Source organism: Spea bombifrons, chromosome 4 (assembly GCF_027358695.1).
Source record: "Spea bombifrons isolate aSpeBom1 chromosome 4, aSpeBom1.2.pri, whole genome shotgun sequence".
NCBI classification, from domain to species: domain Eukaryota; kingdom Metazoa; phylum Chordata; class Amphibia; order Anura; family Pelobatidae; genus Spea; species Spea bombifrons.
Genome location: NC_071090.1, coordinates 110,947,324 through 110,959,796, shown reverse-complemented (window position 1 = coordinate 110,959,796; position 12,473 = coordinate 110,947,324). Strand labels below are relative to the sequence as shown.

General features: G+C 38.5%; 2 non-coding genes across 2 annotated transcripts; both read right to left on the bottom strand.

The window, feature by feature from the left end:
* Positions 1-10,103: 10,103 nt before the first annotated feature.
* TRNAI-UAU (transfer RNA isoleucine (anticodon UAU)) lies at positions 10,104-10,196 on the bottom strand. The gene is given in 2 exon segments: positions 10,104-10,139; positions 10,159-10,196. It is a non-coding gene; the product is annotated as a tRNA-Ile (tRNA).
* A 362-nt stretch (positions 10,197-10,558) lies between these two features.
* On the bottom strand, positions 10,559-10,631 carry TRNAR-CCU (transfer RNA arginine (anticodon CCU)). Its single transcript has one exon. It is a non-coding gene; the product is annotated as a tRNA-Arg (tRNA).
* Between the last annotated feature and the right edge of the window lie 1,842 nt (positions 10,632-12,473).

The following is a 12,473-nucleotide window of genomic DNA, read 5'->3' as shown; positions in this document are numbered from 1 at the left end:
AGTCGACTACATAAAACCACTATACAGTAATACATTTGAAATAATTTTAATTCAAATATGTAGAAAATTGCAGTTCCCCGATCATGTCAGTTCTGTTCATTAAACACAAATGCATTCACATAAGTTAAATAAATTCATTTTTAAATATATTTATTTATGTTTATTAAATCAATGGAAAAAAAGTCAGGATTTCTTTTCAAATCAAATAAAAATCAGAGAAGTGAAAATTTGAATTGACAATCTTACCTGGCTACGTCCAAAGCTTAAGCAATGGCACATAGAGACTGGAGAAATCTGGGAAATCAGCCAATAATGTTGATATGTAGCTTATTAAAGACATAAAAACCCCTATGATTTTGGAATTGTAGATGATGTCATAGCTCAGGATACAGAATTCTTTGATTGTTTTATTTTTTCTTATATGTTGTCACGGACCGGGTTATCAGGTCTGATAGGAGCCTAGGTGCAGGGGATACGAGGGGCTCTGTCTGTACCCCACGATGCATGATGGCTTGGGGTTGGTACAGACAGGCGCAGGAAATAAATCACAGACAGAAGATGCTGATAATAGTTGTATTGCAGAAGATGGTACAACAACATATAAACAAGGAAAGTCTCTTGGCTGGAAGCCCTCTGGATGGGGCACACACGGCAGGAAGCCCTCGGGATGGGCACACACGACTAGAAGCCCTCTGGATGGGCCACACACCTAGAAGCCCTCTGGATGGGGCACACACGACTAGAAGCCCTCTGGATGGGGCACACACGACAGGTAAGCCAACTTGCAGGGCACACGTCAGATATCCCACTTGTGGGTCGCTGGCCGTAACTCAGGAGCAGATCAGAAACCAAACAGGAGAAGATCAGAAACCAAACAGGAGAAGATCAGAAACCAAACAGGAGAAGATCAGGAACCAAACAGACAGTCCTAAAATGTCAATGTCAAGGCCCAGGCTGAAGGGCTGGGCAGGTTTATAAAGGCTGGCTAAATCAGGTAATAAGGTGCAACTGGACCTGATAATCAGTCTGAGTGGTTCTGAGTGACAAGGGTGGCCACTAGTGGTTGGAAATGGAAATGAGCAACACAAAGTTTGAACAAGTCCAGCCAGCGAAGGGTGAAACGTTACATATGTTCATGTAAAATAAATGCATATTAAAAAACATCTGAAACAACAAAAATATACATTTTAGTGACCTGGAAAAACAGTTAAAATATACATTCCATTCAATTTTTTTAGATTTATCTAACCTCTACTTCTTCTTCTGGAAGACCCCTGCTTGTTACTACATAAAAGTCCCTCACATTACATCAGAAGTTTTAACATGTCTCACTCTGTGAAATTTGCTTCATTCTTTTACCTTGGCAAATTCCTTTATGTATTTAGCAAATATAATATGAAAGGTATATTTCAAGGAGGAGACTCACTAGGAGGATTGTTGAGTAGTCAACATGTAATATTATGAGGTCAGAGGCTTCGTTCTAATTTGAGGAAGCTTTCCTTTACAGAGAGGGTGATAGATAAGAGGAACTGTTTTTCACAAAATTTGCAAGAGATTGACAGTGAATGTAAATATTTATGAGATGAAGCAGGAAAACTGGTTTGTAGGCTTTTCTTCTACATCCGTCTTACACACCTAAAAATAAACTTGCTCAAATGTATTTTAATGTGTTCATTTCTAAGACTGTATATAATTGGGTTAAAAAATGGGCAAAGCACTGTAAATAGAAGAGAGAATATCTTATTTATTTTAACCGAAGGGGACATATAAACTATTATCAGAGTCCCATAGTAGGTGCACACTACGGTCAAATGAGCGCTGCAGGTGGAGAAGGCTTTCTGCCTCCCGATGGTGGAGTTGATTCTAAGTATGGCAATAAAAATGGAAGCGTATGTAAAAATAATAAAGCAGAAAGGGGCAACTACAAATGGTACGTTTAAGATGAAATCTATAAGTTCTACAAGAGGATGCTTTGTACATGAGAGCTCTAGGAGAGGACCTAAATCACAGAAATAATGGTCAATGACATGACCGCATAACCATAAGGCTAAAACTAAGGATGCAAGAATACATGTAAATAAACATGCTAAAAGACACACTAACACAATAAGTTGAAAACAGAGCCTCAAAGTCATGATGGAGTTATAATGCAGGGGGTGACAAATGGCCAAATACCGGTCGTAGGACATCATTGTGAGAAGGAAACACTCTGTGGTTTCTGTAACACAATAAAAAGAAAACTGAGTGACGCAGCCGGTAACAGATATTCTGCTTCCTCCATTGATTGTAACATGGACCATATTGGGAACTATAATTGTGGTTACAAGGATATCGCACACCGATAACTGAGTGAGGAAGAAATACATGAGAGATTTCAGCCTCGGATACTTTCCCACCAATATAATAATCTGCAGATTCCAGACTAACGTCAAGATGTAGATCACAAGGAACAGAACAAACAGAAGAGAGTTTACAGTCCGAGTATTCTGAAAACCCAACAGCAGAAGCCCCAAAACTTTTGTTTGGTTGACTTCAAACATTTTTACAAATAAAAAAGCAGATGAAATATTTAATCTGATAGATTTTACAAAAAAAATGTCTCTGAAGGCTCTTCTTCCTGATACCCCAGCAATCACTTAATTATGCATCTTTAGTACTTATAGTGTTTTCATGCAAAGACGATGATGCCGCAAGTACATATGGAATTTCATCATTGAGAAAATTAATCTTCTTCTCCGAAATTCTTAAAAAGTAGTAGACCAAAGTCCTGAGACATCACTCAGGCCTGAGATCAACAATGTTAAAAATGTCCGGTCCTAATGTATAACCTGCAAAATCAGATACAATAGTTATATTATTATCCAAAATATTGGAAAGGTTGTTAGCTTACTAATGTTATGTAAGTCTTTCTTTTTCCGGCTGCCATTGGGGCGCAACTCCCAGCGTACCACATGTTTTAAAAATCATTCATATCATAATGTATCATTCATATTTAACCCTGTAAGTGCCAAACTGAAAATACCAGGCATATGAGGTGTTTCCAAAAAACAGGACAAATACCTAAACACAGGCGTAAAACTGGTTATATATAGTTTTTTAGGGGCAAACTTTGAAAAAAAAATAGTTAGTGGAATAAAAACATAGCAAAAGCACAAAAACTGGTCTTTTAGTGCAAACATGTTAAAAAAAAAAAACATTCCTCAAGGGGTTAAAAGATAACAGAAAATGTAAACTTACCAGTCCTCTTATGTTACCATATAAGAAAATGAATTAAGGGACTCCATATATATTTGGATATTTAGATGGAAATATGGTTTTCTGTTAAGAAGCAGCAGAAGTTCCAAGCAATAAACAGACAATGACTGATTCAGGGGTCTTTATACTGTGTAAAAAACATGACATTGTTTCTGTATGAGGACACCCGGGACGAGTAATGCCCAGTTCAGGGAAGGCGCCTGATCGCAGGAGTACTGGGACTACACGTTCCTGTGTGTCTTAATTATGTTCACACCATATCAGTTACTGAGATTTATTAAATTGGAGTTTTTAAAATTAAATCCAAGCTAAGTGATCACATTTTCCCCATAAGGCTTAATATTCTTGAGCAAAAAGGGAGTAGACACTAGAATTGGGCTAAGTCGTCGTGTTCAACTTTGTGAAAAAAAAACCTTCATATTCACAAATATTCGCCCATTCTTATGTTCTTTTCAGGCAAATTTTTGTGCACATTCTTCATATTCATTTTTTTCCTTTCCTTTTTTTTTTTTTTTTGCAGGGGTTAATACGAGGGTTAACACAGAGTTAACGCGAAAAAAATATGCAGCAGTTGTGGCGCCAGAATTTTAAACGTTCGTAAGAACAACTCTATTGGTCACTGGCATGGGGCTCCTCTGTCATCAACCAATGAAGGGCAGCTGCTCTTCACTGGTTGATGTCAGACGAGCCTCCTGGTGGTGATCAATAGAGTCACTCTTACAGACCTTTACTCATTTTTTCTCAATTCTCCTTTATTGAAAATATGCACAATGAGAGAAAACAAGAGCACACAAAAAGGTTACACAGGCAATGTGCACAATAAATCAGACAAGTGTAATACGCACCAGAGACGACCTAGAGCCGATCACTACGACAGACCTTTACTCATGACACCAAAGCCATTAGTCTTCCCATGCCAAGTTGCTCTGAGCTGTACATTGCCCTGTGCCTTGCCAATGAATGATGCCAGAGGAGGCCACTGCCTACCAACAAAGTCACTCGTCTGTACCTTTAACACCTTGCCCTGCACTTTGTCAGGGAGACCAAAGTATTCCTTCCTCCACGGCCAAGTTGCTCAGAGTGAATGTCTAAGACTCAGACAACTGCTCTGAGCAACTTGGCTTGGGAGGAACAGGAATTTCAACACACTTGGCAAAAAGCAGGGCAAGGCACACCACGGAGCAACTTGGCCTGGGGAGACTATTGGCTTCAGCGTCATGAGTCAAAGAACCGTAAGAGCAGCTGCCCTTCATTAAGGGAGCTCAGTGCCGGTCACCGATAGAGTCGCTCATACAGACCTTTACCTCCTGATGCCGAAACTTGGCTTGGGAAGGCTCCAGGAGTTAAAGCTCTGTGCGAGTGATTCTATTGGTCGCCGGCAGGGGCCTCCTCTGGCATCAACCAATGAAGGCCAACTGCCCTCCTTATTATTTTTAATGTCTGCCCTCTTTATTTTTAATTATTCCTTGGGCTTTTGTTTAATTTTAAGGAACAAAAGGCTTTAGTGACTTCACACATGACTACTAGATGGATCTGGACAAGCTTTTTACTATATAAGTGTCAAGTGAGTGGACAGCTAGAAGATTAAGAGGAAGGTGTTTAGTAGAGATGTGTATTAGTATATATTTCTTTATACTCTCTATCTGACTAGACACATCCCATCTCTCATCACTCTAAACACTATACTTTCCCTCATGCCCCATTGTACATAAAGTAAGGGAAGGTAGTGTCATTGTCAGCTCCTCTGTTTTTATTCTTTCTTTATTTCTTTCTTTCTTTTTTAAAAGGGGACCGTTTTATGGAGTGAGTCATCTTGCAATTGTTGCTCTGTCTCTCTTTATGATTGTGTGACCATCAATTTCATGCCTAGCCACTTGTGGCATTTAGAGGATAGGCCATAGGTAAGGATTTTTTTGGTATGATTAGTGTTCTTTAAGTCTTCCTTTCTTAGGAATTTTTGGGCGGCAAACAAAGACCAGTGGGTGCACAGATCACAGTTGAATGGGTTGCATTTCTCTTTTGAGTGCTTGGATTAACATTCTGATATGCACCTGGGAAATTTAGAGGAAGGAGGTAGGTTGGAATTTTTTGTATTTTTTCTAACATTATGTCTCTCTCACAGTACAGGGCCTATAAGTTCACTTTATCATATTTCACCCTGCCATCCACCTAAACACTATAGCCCCATATTCATTTAATTACTCACTGCATGCGATGCGGAGGAATGCATGGTCATTGTCGATTTCTCCTTGGTTAATAGCGGGTTCTATTGACCTCTATTTTTAAATGTATTCTACCTTTCCAAACTCGCATGCACTCACATACAGATTGTAAGTACGTGAAGTGCGGGACAGAGAATTAAATTTCCTGGAAGAAACAGACAGCAACCATGCATCCCAACCTCATAATTTGTTAATTGGAGTTAGAGTTCCTTAACCTTAACCTTTTTTTCCATTTGGTGAGGCATCTTCTTACATCCTATAGGATCCCCAAGCATGGGATGGAAAGAATGGAAGGAAGCATTGGATGGGTACCATGCCTCTTGTCTTGTAGGTTTATTTTTTTTAAGATGTTTATTCAGTACTTGATGGAGGTATGGGTCAGCTTTGTACCCCCCTTTTATACCTCTCCTCTGATTGTGACATATTTATAAGGAAGACTTACACAAAGTTATGCATTGGAGGTTTGAAGATATTTTTTTTCAAGAGATGATGAAATACATTTCTCCATAGCATAAAATAACTCAGTTACTGTATTCACTAAGATGTGAAGCAGTCGTTCAAGTTAAGGATTAACTCGATTGACCTTTCATGATTGAGAAGGCATGCCATCACATGTTAAAACTTGGTCATGTTTGTAAAGTATTAAAATTATAGAAAAAAAATAAAAAAATACTAGGTAAACAACTTTTTTGTCAAATATTTTTGCAAGGCCATGTAACTATAAATTTTGCGAGTTTTATGTGAGGTCATGTGAGTGAATGCAAGTTTGATGTGAAAATACATGCCCGGAACTTACAAAAATTATGCACTCAAGGTAAGATAACAAAGAAAAAGACTAAACTAAATAAATCATTAGAAAAGCTATGATCCTTAGGACCTGTTTTAACCACAAAAGCACCATTTTTCCTATACTCCATGTGTGGTAATAAAAAAACTGAGGGGTAAATTGCTCTATATAACCCTACCCAATCCCAAACTCATAGGTATGTGGGGCTAAATATTTTTTATCTTTCTCATTGCGGCCATGATCTCAAGGGAGTCTTAGTGAAGGGGAGGTTTTTCTTTTTTTAACTCCTTCAATACCGCAGAACAGAGATGGAGGGAGAGAGGAATGGGATGGGGTCTGTGTCCTGACAAAGGGAATTGTATTTATTTTAAATCCCCTCAACTCAAATGCCAGAAGGTGAGACACTCAAGTGAATGTACAACTTGTTTTGCAAGTGTTAGAATCTGAGGGTATGCAATTGGGATTGAGTCAGCTCAATCTAGTTAAACTTAAGTTGATTGACTGCCTGTCAAGACTTCCATCCTGTAAAGAATCACTTGACCCTTCCTAAATAAATAGTAATTAGCGCTAAATTAAATGAAATGCCCATCCATTTATACTAGGTTTTTCCTAATGTTACATTAGGTTGAGTTTTGTGTTCTCTTATAACTTTCTGCTCACGTTATTGGTCAGTGGGGTTCTCTATTACTATACAAAGTGAGCTGGGATTTGTGAAATATTCTCTATTTTCCTGGAAGATGCATGAATTTGATTTAAAAATCCCAAATCCAATGAACCTGAGTCACTTTAACTTAAAAATAGTTAATACACAGAGGGATGTGTAATCCCAGTATTGCTGCAATCAGGCCTCTTCCCTGGAGTTCTCTGAGAGATGCCCATCCCCGGGGTCCTTACAGAGAAAGGACGTCATGGTTTTTTAACATTATAAAAACCTCTAAAGCAGGCGATGTCTGTTTATTGCCCGGTATGTCTTCTACAGAGACAGTGTGGGGTCCTATCAGGAAATTATTTCAACCTTGCTTCGGTTAGATCAAAACCTGAATCCTCTGATATGGTGATATAACAAGGTGGACGAGGCTGGTAAGTTTTCCAAAGCTCTAAAGGCTTCTAAAGCTCTTCGAAAAAAGCAAACAAGAATACTAAATGACTTTTGATATATTTTTTAAATATTTTATATACCTAATTATCTATGTCTTGATGTCTAGTTAGGTGATAGAGTGATAATAGGAAGGTACAGTAGATATATTTTAATTATTTCCAATATTTTTCTTCTGAGTGCTTTGTGTCTACAAAATGTCCCTGATACTCCCTTTTTTAAATCTTACTTTGAAATGCATATATTTTGTCAGTATTTCAAGACCATAATGTTGACTGGTGCCAAATGAGGCATACGACCTGTTCTTTGGCATTCCCAACCAAAATTGGTGTCATTTCCAACTTCCAGCTCTCATGTCCTCGTCTGCAACTCGTAAATCCCCACTCTACTCAACTTTTACAGACTTGACCAAGTGGGTTGAAATAATGTCTGTCAATAATACACTAGTGTTTTACGCATTTATATATAATAGCTGAGATTTTACTGTATGTAACTCGAGGTTTACCACTAACTAAATTCTTTTAGCTAAAATATGTTATTTTTCTTCTTTGTAGGTTATATTTGAATCTGTACATATATAATATCTCTGATTTCACTGAAGCTCCAAGTTCAGTGTGAAGAGAACTGCATAACCTGAGAACAAACCTTTGGACTTTCATCGCTATTGGGTCACTGTAATACCATCTCTACCTGTTACTTCGTCTTTACGTTAAACACTCAGATTAACTGCTTATAGAACTTTTAGTTTCCTTAAAAATTGATTTGGGTTTTTACAAAAAATATCAACTGGTCTCTATGAGGTAAAAAAACTGCAGAATTAAGATAGAGCTGAAGCACCGAGAAGAAACAATTAACCCTTATGTGCCTGTTTCTGTAAAATCTGTCAGATATTTATATCTCCTCTCTTGATCTATATGTTTGAAATAAACCAGACCAAAGTGACCGAGATTCTGCTGTTGGGTTTTCAGAATCCTCAGATGTTTAACGCTTTAATATTTGTTGTGTTCCTTGTGATCTACATCTTGACGTTAGTCGGGAACCTGCTGATTATTATACTGGTGGCAAAGTTTGATAGCCTGAAATCTCCCATGTATTTCTTCCTCACTCAGCTGGCATTGAGCGACAACCTTCTGACCACAGTTATAGTTCCCAACATGCTTCACGTTATAATTAATGGAGGAAGCACAATATCTGTTTCAGGCTGCATCACCCAGTTTTATTTTTATTGTGTTTCACTAGCTTCAGAGTGTTTCCTTCTTGCAATTATGTCCTACGACCGGTATTTAGCCATTTGCCGCCCTCTGCATTACACTTCTGTCATGGATTTTAGGCTAAATGTTCAACTTATTCTTTATTCTTGGCTTTTAGCATGTATGATAACATTTATGGTTGCCCCTGCGGTTTCAGTGTTACAGTTCTGCGGTCATGTCATTGACCATTATTTCTGTGATCTCGCTCCTCTACTAGAGCTCTCATGTACAAAGCATACTGCTGCTGAACTCATAGATTTTATCATGGGCATACCCTTTGTAACCATTCCTTTCCTCTTTATTATTTTCACATATGTTTCCATTGTCATCACCATCCTTGGTATCTCCTCCAGCGCCGGGAGGCAGAAGGCCTTCTCCACCTGCAGCTCTCACCTGACTGTAGTGTGCACCTACTACGGGACTGTAATTATAGTTTATTTGGCTCCTTCCAAAAAACAATCATTAAACATGAATAAATTGTTATCTCCTTTGTATACAGTGCTTTGCCCATTTGTTAACCCCATTATATATAGCCTTCGAAATGACGATATTAAGATAAACTTGAAAAAGTTTATTATAAATGGCCTCAAAAGAGTTTAGAATAAAGTCTATTGGGTATTCAATGTATACATTTTTGTGGAAAGGCCCACATATGCACTTAAAAAAAACAACAAACTTGCATACACTGGCATGCAGGAGAGCAAATCGCCAATTAATTAACCTGTAAAATGCATGCGAGTTGGAGCTCATTTCCTTCCCTCTTACCTCAAAGTCTGGGTGACGGCAAAAATCACAATCTACCCCTTGGACCTGAAAGGGCAAAAAGCCTCTGGTGGAAAAAACTCTTACAGCACCCATGATCAGCAAAGCCATCAGTCATCTTCTTTTGCTGAAGGAAAGGATCATCCAAGAAATAAAACACGATACATACTAAATAGTTTTTTCTATATTTTTAATGCATATAGAGCTATGTCTTGAAATGTCATTATTCATATACATTTCCTGAAACACTAAGCATTTTTGGGATAAAATCTTAAATCTGTAAATAATTCTGCATGCAATAACTCACAATGGCTCTAACTATTTCTTCAAAATGTCCATCCTTAGTATATATATTCCAAAAAAATCAATTGAATTTTTATACCAAACAATTTTATTTCCTTATAACTATAAAGCAATTAATAAATACTATTCTAAAACCATGTATTAATATTTTGTCATTGTATGAAACTCATCTACATCACTAAAATCACATTCAGAATCACTCTGTACTAATAATATAGCTAATTCTTACCTACTGAGCATGTGTAGTCCACCAGGAAATCGTTGTCACCCGATTTGAAACCATGAACTCTCCCAGCAGTTCTTAACCGCGGTCAGTGCTTCATTAAGCCGTGTTAACGTCTACTAATGAAAATATTGGAGAAAATATATTCCTGCAAATTATCCCTTAAAAAAACCTTTCAAATAAAACTTGAAAGCTTAAAGGGAAGTGCTCCAGGTGAGGCTTGAACTCACAACCTCGGCATTGCTCAACAAATACTGCCTTATAAGTACCGCGCGCTAACCGATTGCGCCACTGGAGCTTTGTGCTGGTGTCAGCTTACACTCGGTTTTCTTGTTTTGTCACTTGCAAACTTAACGCTCCTCTGTGGGACAGCGAAAATTGATGAAAAGGCTTCTTGCACATTAAGAAAGGTAGCTTGACCAAAGTTCGCTTGAAGCCTTTTCAGTCCACAAGCCAATTGTCTGTTTTTTCTTTCAAAATAGGCGTGTGAAAAGCTTTGTGATTCCCATGCAAGCTTGTAGAGCCATGCTTAAAGGGGTGGTTTTGGGACATGGATTTCGGGTGGAATTGATTCCTGGCGTAAAAAAAACCTTGCCTACTGGCAGATGTCTTACGAACAGCATTACACTGGGCCAAACCAGTCCCTTGCTCGGTTAAGAGCACCCCAGATGGGACTCAAACCCACAATCCCTGGCTTAGGAGGCCAGTGCCTTATCCATTAGGCCACTGGGGCATGTGGTAGCAGCACTGGCTGGTTTTGGTGGCTGCAAACTAGTTTTAGAGAGCCCTCATTATGACTCTAGTTTGTTGCCCGACATACAAGATCGACTGTTCGCTCTGGGCTAAAACAGTCAATTAGAAAAAAAAAAAAAACAAGCAAACACTACTTTTGGAATGTCTTTTGAAAAGAGCCCCAAAAATTGGACGCTCCTCTGGAAAATCACCTCTTTGGCACCTGCTTGATTTGCCTGGTTGACTTCTACAGGGAGTGCTAAAATAGCGACATCTAGTGGTCACTAGGAAATCCAACATTGAACCACATGCTGTAAAATATATTTTCTATAATAGCGACACCTAGTGGTCATCTAGTAAATCCGACATTAGACAACAAGCGGTGAAATACTTTGTCGAATCTATTCTGTCATAGGACAAGAAAGGGTTAAATTGTCTCTTAATCTTTAGACCTTGATCACACAATCCTCAACAGGAAAATCAGTAAAATACATTCTTCTTTCTTTATTATTATTGCTAATAACTCCATGTAATACATAAAAACATAATTTTCTGAAAATGACTGAGATGAGCTGAAAAATCACACAACATATAATATCTGCCTCCCTACAGTCCTTCAATAAAGTGTGTCTTCTATGACAAGTGATAGAGCCATAGACACATTTTTTATTTTATGCACGACTCCTTGACACATTAGTGAGGCTGACCGTGGATCCGGGGAGGAAAGCCCTCCCCACAAAAAGAACGATGATCGGTGCGGCGGCGCCCGTCTAAAAGAGCTTAGGAAGCGATCGGAATCGATAAACGGGGTTGCTCACATGCCTCGATATCGAGGCATGTAGTAACATAAACCCCCTACCCCGATAGCCTTGTGATTGCTCTGAAGAGCAACCACAAGTGCCATCATGCAGATGACGTTGCCCTATGGGAATTTATAATGCCAATATTTTAACTCTTTCCATGCAGGAATTTTTGTGAAGCGAAGAGCAACCACAAGTGCCATCATGCAGATGACGTTGCCCTATGGGAATTTATAATGCCAATATTTTAACTCTTTCCATGCAGGAATTTTTGTGAAGCGAAGAGCAACCACAAGTGCCATCATGCAGATGACGTTGCCCTATGGGAATTTATAATGCCAATATTTTAACTCTTTCCATGCAGGAATTTTTGTGAAGCGATAGAATTATAGGACTTTCTCATAAAAAAACTATATATATATGAGTGGTGATCTGGCTACTGAACCTCTCTCTTGAGTTCTGTCTAAAGTGGATATAGAGGTGAAAGGTGATCATTGTTGACCTTATTTGCATGTGCCTACCCAGAATCCCTTGTGGTTGTGGAAGCAGCAGAAGCATTCTGCCTTATTTGGTAGATGTAGATGAGTGCTTAATAATTCTTCTGCTACGCCCTTAATTTTAACTGGAAGGATTTTCCATCACCTTTACCCACCATAACTTTTGTTATTGGTATTTCTGGTTATTGCAGCTAAACTAAACATTATGGACAGGGAAATAAATGTTATCAAACAAATACATCCTATAAAAAGTTAAAAACTACCTAACGTGGCATAATTTATATTCAAAAGACAATTAACCATTTCAGTGCCCGTAAAACTGCAATAATTTACCTCTACAGACGAGCAAGGATTATATTTTATAGGGCAGCTTCTATTGCAGGAATTGTGTACACTACACGCATTCCTTCTCCCTCCTATCTCTTCTATCAGTTCTCTCTCACACATGGACTCTCTCCCTTTGTTCCACCCCATCCTTCCTCTTCTGTCAGTATATTCTCTGCAGCTGCACACTCCCCCGTCAGTATCTTCTCTGCAGCTTCACAG